Source organism: Myotis brandtii, unplaced genomic scaffold (genome assembly GCF_000412655.1).
Source record: "Myotis brandtii unplaced genomic scaffold, ASM41265v1 scaffold18, whole genome shotgun sequence".
NCBI classification, from domain to species: Eukaryota; Metazoa; Chordata; class Mammalia; order Chiroptera; family Vespertilionidae; genus Myotis; species Myotis brandtii.
The window spans coordinates 5,720,958-5,728,834 of NW_005356674.1; positions in this window are offsets into that span (position 1 = coordinate 5,720,958).

Genomic DNA, 7,877 nt, shown 5'->3' on the forward strand with positions numbered 1-7,877 from the left:
GGTTGACCTGGGCAGTCGCCAAAACCAAAGCTTGGGAGATGCCTTCGGCCTTTTACTGGTGGCAGGGCCAGAAAGATACACCGATAGCTCCATTTATTGCGTGCTGGTCACGTGTCGAGAGCTTACTTAATCTTCAACTCTGTCATAGCGGAGTTATCCTCGTTTTTGCAGGTAAAATGATGTCCTTCCCCACAGTAGTGGGACTTGGTGTTTGAAAACAAGCAATCTGACTCCAGAGTCTGTGCCCTTGATACCATTTCCCTGAACATATGGGGGGTGGGGGGAGAGTCAGGTTAGAGAAATAAGAGGATATCGTGTGTTAACCTGTCGGTAAAGGTTTAATTAAAGAAGTTCAGTCTCCACTATCAGGTGAACTCTAAAGAGGATAGTTCAAAAATAGGTGATTCTGCTGCAGACTTCAAACTATGATCGTCTAGAACGGCTTGCACGGATACATTAGTTTAGGGGGGTTAAAGGTCTCTGATAGTGGTTTAATACTCTGCAGAGCAATCCCGAAGTTGTAATTTCTTTGGTATCCCTTTCAGTGGTTGGCTCATATTTCAGAGATGGCGACTGCAGGATGAAAAGTGTAGACAGTAGTTCTTAAAAGACTTTGCTTCTTGAGTTTATTGACCTTGCCCTGCCTTGGGGTAGTAAAACACTGCATTTACATTAGACTCTCCTGTACTGCAGCCCTAAGATAAGGTGCATCTAAGGAGTGGTACCAGGAATAGTTGGGTGTGGGAAGACAAAACCAGAAATAGAGAGGAAGGAAGAAGAAAAAAGAAACAGGAGGGCTGAATTAAGAGGTCTTCTCGGCTTATCCCATAGAAACAGACACCTGTGTTTATCTTGCAGGTTGCAAAGCGTTCCAATAATTCCAGAAGTAGGTGTGAGGTGCGTTATTTCTATGTTATAGATGAAGCAGACCCAGAGAGTCCAAGAGACTTGCCCAAGACCACCCAACTCCTAGAGGTTGAGAAGAGATTTAGTCACAGGACTTGTAACATTAAGGCGGGTGAACCATTAAACCTCCACACCGCCTCTCTGTTCAATATCGGGCACAAGTAAAATTGACTATGGGAGTTGGGAGAAGCCTTAGGCAACATGAATTGCCCCTTCCTGCCCATCTCCTGTAGTAGAAAATTCCCTGCCTCCCCAGACATTTTTTTCCCCATTTTGCAGTTTTAGAAACCACTCTTTGTATTCAGTTTGCCCTCTCTTTCATGAATAGTTTTTTTGTTTGTTTTTTCTTCCTCTATGTGACATCCCTTTAAGTATTTGCCAATACAGCTAATTATCCTGTCCCTTTTCCTCTCCTCTGCTTATCCTCACTACCCCAGCCACAGCTTCTCATCTCCAAAAGCCCAAAAGCCATATTCCTAGTGCTTTCAACTGTAGCTTACAGGATGTGGTTTCAAGCCTTTTTACAAATCCCCTGGTTGCCATTAATTAGATTTGCACAAGTTTGTAGTGTTGTTCCTAAAACAGTAAAATTAAACAAGAGACAGGAAGGATAGGAGGACTTGTCTCTTCTTTCCCTCTTCTGTTAAATCAGTCCCATGTCCCTCACACCCCCTCTCTCAAACTTCTCTTTCTGGATTTATCTTTCTATTCAAAATCCAAGTTTGCCTTAGCTTTTCTGACACTTTCATAGCACACACTATCAAATTTACAATCAAGAAAGGGGAACGAAAAAGAAGAAATAAAAAGCCCAGAAAGAAAACAGCCACACAAAAAAAGAAATGGCTACAAACAAGTACCTTTCAATAATAACTTTAAACGTAAATGGACTAAATGGTCCAATCAAAAGACATCGAGTGGCTGAATGGATAAAAAAACATGACCCATACATTTGCTGTCTACAAGAGACCCACCTCATTAAAAGGGACTCACACAGACTGAAAGTGAAGGGATGGAAAAATATCTTTCAGGCAAATGGAAATGAAAAAAAAGCTGGGGTAGCAATACTTATATCCGACAAAATAGACCTCAAAGTGAAGGCCATAACAAGAGATAAGGAAGGCCACTTCATAATACTAAAGGGATCAATACAACAAGAGGATATAACCCTGATAAACATATATGCACCCAATGCAGGAGCACCCACATACATAAGAAAACTCCTGGAAGACATCAGGGGAGAGATCGACAACAATACAATCATAGTAGGGGACTTTAATACACCACTGACATCACTGGATAAATCTGCTAGACAAGAAAGGGGAACGACACAGAAGATGTCCTTCCAAATTATGTGATATCCTATTTAATAAAAGCCTAATATGCAAATTGTCCCCTCAGGTGGTGGTTTGACCAGGAATTCGACCACTCGCTATGACGTGCGCTGACCACCAGGGGATGGTGAGGAACATGGCAGGCGTTGGAGACGTGGCGCTGGCAGCAGGCAGCAGTGGAGGCGCTGCCGACCCCGATGGGCTCCGATCGCGGGACTGCAGCGGAATGGTGGAGCAGGTGAGCGGGCAGCACCAGGCCAAGGTGGGTGCAAATGGGGGCCAATGGGGGCCTGATTACCCAGCTGATAGCCCCAAAGATGGTGACCAGCAGTGGCCGACTCCCAGGCACTGAAGGAGCCAGGCAGGGGGCCCAGCCCTGACCAATCGCCCCATAGGCAGGATGGTGGAGCAGGTGAGGGGGCGGTGCCAGGCCAAGGCAGGGTGCCAGGCAGGGCTGCAGGTCTGCGAGGCTGGGGGCATGACCTGGGGCTAAGAGCCTGGGGGCACAAGCTGGGGCTCAATTCCCACAGGCCACCCCGAGGGACCCCACCCGTGCACGAATTTGTGCACTGGGCCTCTAGTATGCTTATAATATTTCACAGCCTCTTAAGTATCAGTAGCTTTTATCAGTGGCATAAGTTAGTATACAGGCAGAAGAGGCTTAGGATTTTAGGAACCCACAAGACAATCAAACTTATTGAACTCCATATTGCTGTTAAATTGTCTGCCTAATTACATCAATACCCAGATCCTAAGTAAATCCCTAAGAACTCTACACAATTCAGCAAGATTTAAACTGTTTCCAGTGCAGTAGCCACTAACCCATATGGCTACTGAATACTTGAAATAAAGTTAAAGTAACACTAGATTTAATATGGAAAAATATAAAACATTGCATTAACAATTTTTATATTGCCCTAACCGGTTTGGCTCAGTGGATAGAGTGTGGGCCTGTGGACTGAAAGGTCCCAGGTTTGATTCAGGTCAAGGGCATGTACTTTGGTTTCGGGCACATCAGAGGCAGCTGATCGATGTTTCTAACTCTCTATCCCTCTCCCTTCCTCTCTGTAAAAATCAATAAAATATATTTTTTAAAAAACAAAAAACAACTTTTATATTGACTACATGTTGAAATAATATTTGGATATATGTTTGATTAAATAAAATACATTGTTAAAATCAATTTCACGTATTTCTTTTTAAAAATGTAGCTACTAGCCTGGCCAGCCGGTGTTGCTCAGTGGTTGAGCGTTGACCTATGAAACAGGAGATCATGGTTCTATTCCCAGTCAGGGCTCTCTCAGTCCCCAGTTGCGGGGAGTGGGGAGGGGGGGCCATGCAGGTGGCAGCCAGTCAATGATTCTCTTTCATCACTGATATTTCTATCTCTCTCCCTCTCCCTTCCTCTCTGAAATCAGTAAAAATATATTTTAAAATGTAGGTACTAGAAAATGTGGAATTTTATATGTGGCTCCCAGGATGTTTCTGGTAGACAGTTTGCTACAGAAAGTCTTATTGCAGATACACAGTGTCAGAAAACACCTTTCCATTGAGTTGGCAAGCTTGAAGATCCCACAGAATCTCTCCTGGACCTCATTTTAATTTCTTACATGGTTGTTTTTTGTTTTTCTCCAGGTTTATCTCAACACATATATTTAGTATTTTTGTGTTCCTCTATACCCAACTCATATATTGTATAGACTTAAAATTATCAGCAACATCTGGCAAAAAATTATATGAGGATTACTTGACATATATACATAAGTATCTACCCATATATAGTTTCCATGTTTAAAAATAAATAAATAATATTCTGGTTTCCTCTGCGCACTTAATCCTATCCCAGAAACTAAATTTATTATTAATAAATTTCATTATTATTAATGAAAATGTCTTCGTTAAAGTATAATGCTGTTCATATATAAAGGATTTTGGACTTATAATACTTTAAGTCAAAACTAACAAAAACATGCTTTCATTTAATTATAGGAGATTATCAAGTTCTGATATATTTTCAGAACTGGGTCAAGAGAGAAAATGAAATACCTGTTCGGTGGTTTAACAATTTAAAACCATTACTGAGGTATTAACTGATTAAGGAAAAGGCCTTTCTGTGTCCTTTTTCTCATTAAAATTAACCCCTGTAATTCTCTTTTAGCAATAAATAAATTGTTAAGGATTTTCCAATTCAAATGTTGTTACTAGTTAATCCAAACACTTCCAGTATTACCAGAGTTGAGAAAAATTTAGAATGTTACATATTTTTCCCCAAAAAGGATTTTTAAGTGAATAAGATTTCCCATCTGCTATGAAATTATTACATTCAGACATTTTTTAATCATCAGCCCTTGAAGGAAATGTAAGGTGGTAAAAGGATCATAGTCAAGTCCCTTAACCTCTTTGCACCATAGTTTCCTCATCTGTAAACTATTTATATTTCCCTTGAGAGACAGTAGTGAGAATTAAATAATATAACCTCTTGGAGCACCTGCCTACTAAGCACTCAATAACTTGCTTTTTTGCTATAGTTAATCTCAGCGTCTCCAGCAGGTTTATATAGTCCTTGTGCTTGAGTTTCCTTGGACTAACAACCATGGTAAAGTAAACAGAGTTTTAGACTATCTGTTATTACCAAAAGGCAGGAAGTTCAGTGTTCATTCTTGACAACCATATCTGAATACTCATGAAAACTTGTAATATAGTTCATCCCCAAATGGTGTCATTTTTTAAAATATATTTTTATTGATTTCAGAGAGTAAGCGAGAGGGAGAGAGAGATAGAAACATCAATGATGAGAGAGAATCATTGATTGGCTGCCTCTTGCACATCCCTTACTGGGGATGGAGCCAGCAACCCTGCATGTGTCCTGACCTGGAATTGAATTGTGACCTCCTGCTTCATAGGTCGATGCTCAACCACTGAGCCACACCAGCTAGGCAAAAGGTGTCATTTTTTTCTATATATGTTAAACAGACAGTTTAAGATTATCTACAAATATTAAAATGAAGTAGTTTTTATTCCTGAATTAAAATCTCTGTCAGCAAACAAATTCATTTTAAAACATGAATAAGCCCAGCCCTAGCCGGTTTGGCTCAATGGATAGAGCATTGGCCTGCGGACTGAAGGGTCCCGGGTTCAATTTCGGTCAAGAGCACATACCCAGGGTTGCGGGCTCAGTCCCCAGTAGGGGGCGTGCAGGAGGCAGCTGATCAATGATTCTCTCATCATTGATGTTTCTCCTCTCCCTCTCTATCTCCCTTCCTCTCTGAAATCAATAAGATATATTTAAAAAATAAAAACATGAATACGCCCAGGTTTTGTAAAATGTCCCTGATGAATAATATAATAAGAAATTAAAATAGACTGTGGCTCCATGGTGCCTTAGTTCTGAAACAAGCAACATGCAGGAAATCATTATTTAGCACTTTCCAAAAAAAAGTATTAAGTTTTTCTAAACTACCTCAAATGGCCAAGGAAAAGAAATTCTAGTTAATCCAAAATTCTGGTTAATTTCAGACCAGTTTTCAAAGAAATATGTCATATATCATCCTGTCTTATATCTATCATTTATTGAGAAATTATTTTATGTGCTATTACTTTGTGTATGGACTTTAATGTATTGTCTCATTTAATTTTCATTATAAACCTTAAAGGAACACACTGTTATTATCCCATTTTAGAGGTGAGGAAACCAAGGCTTTCGAGAAAGTATTCATCTTTTCCAGTGTCTTATCACTAGAAAGCCACAGAACCATTCAAACCAGGTCTCTTGGATTTCAAAGTCCCTGGTCTAAACCACTTATATTTCACTTAACCCACAAGCTCTAATAGCCATGATTTCATCTTTCCTTGATCATTCAGGAGTCACTTCTGGTTATACTTCTACTAAAAATTTATATTGAGATTTTTAAATGAAAGAAAAACAAATAATTTAACTCACTTTGTTTTCAGTGCATTTTCATGAAATAACATGGAAGACCTACAACCTGTGTTTTTTTCTTATCAACATCAACTTTATAATACTGATTATCTTTTTATTAAAATTTGACCTAGAGATAAAGTAACTCCTCCAAAAATACCATGTGTCTGTAATTTTAAATATCAGAAAGATGACTTAGCCTCATCTGCAGTCTCCCTCATTTCCAGCCCATTTGTGGCCTACATCATGAGTAACAGAAATGGAAAGTAAATAGCCTGTTTCTATGAAATCAAATAAATCACAAGGGGGAAGTGAAACTGCAAAATAATACGAAATCAACTGAAATTAAACTGCGTAGGGTGGAGAGTAGAAAGGTCATATATCGATTGGTTGCCTCCCTTACTCGACCGGACCAGGGATCAAACCTGATCAAACCTGAACCTAGGCTGTGCCCTGACCGGAATGGAACCCTCATCCTTGTGGTACATGGGACAGCACGCTCCAACCAACTGAGCCACACTGGCCAGGACAAATTTTTCTTTTCGTAAAAGTAAAGTGTCTGTCTCTTAGTGTTTAATTTATTACATTATCAGTTGACTTCTTCCCAGATTCCAAGTCTATATGGTATCAGAAGATTAAGAAACCAGGTCCTGGAAGCTGGTGACTCTTTCCTTGGTTTCACTCCTTAACTTCACCTGTTCCTTCATTTGGTAAAAGATATCTTGGAAAATGGGGGAAAGCCAGCTCAACATTGGGAAAAATATCCCAATATTTTAAGTGAGAGCAGACAGATATATTACACATGGGCAGTTAACAGTGGAGATGACCCAAATAAAATAACTGGCTTTATCTCAGACATGTTTAATTGATCTCTCTCTCTCTCTCTCTCTCTCTCTCCAGCTTTTTGTTTCATTTTTTATCACTTCCTCAACTTTACTCAAGGAGTCTTTTATATAAAAGATGACCAAAAGGCATTCACCCATCAACAGGGTTAAAGAGGCCTCATACATAGTCCATTCATTACTCACCCAACATTTATCACAAAAGCACCCTAATTAATGTTCTTTGTCAGCGTCTATGTTGCCTTGAGTGGCATTTTGATTATCCAATGTCAGACTGTTAGAGTGGTTTTTGTTGAAAAAGGCAACCGGCCATTCCTTGCTGCTGTCCCTTTGTGACTGTGATCTCGAATATCTCTCCCACTGCAGGTTTCCTGGAAGATGGCAGATCCAGTGCCACAAACTAGACAGGATGGGTGGTGACTTGAATGTCCCAAAGGAAGTTTGATTCCCTCCAGCTCAGAATGCCTTAACGGTTACAATGAATCACCAATGTTAACTCATAGTCCCAGGGGCTCACTCAAGCTTCTAGCAGCTTGGACTGTGAGAGCTGAACTTCAGTCCTGCCATTTAAGGGGCCAGCGTGGACCATGTACCACCCCCAGACCCCAACAAGCCTCTGGATTGGGGGCTGCTTATCTAATTTGAAACCCTGACTATACTTGTTAGGCAGAGTCACCACAATCTTAAGAACCAACAAGTCAAAATTCCCAAAGAGGTTATGAAGATAGTAAAAGGATGTATTGAGAATGGCCAAATGCATTCTGCTGAATGGGAAGGATGGGGATTTTATAAAGCATCAATTTATATGATAACAAATGAAATAACTGCAAAACATGAAGTAGGAAGCGAATAAATAATTCCAGTCGTGCCTCCCTGAGG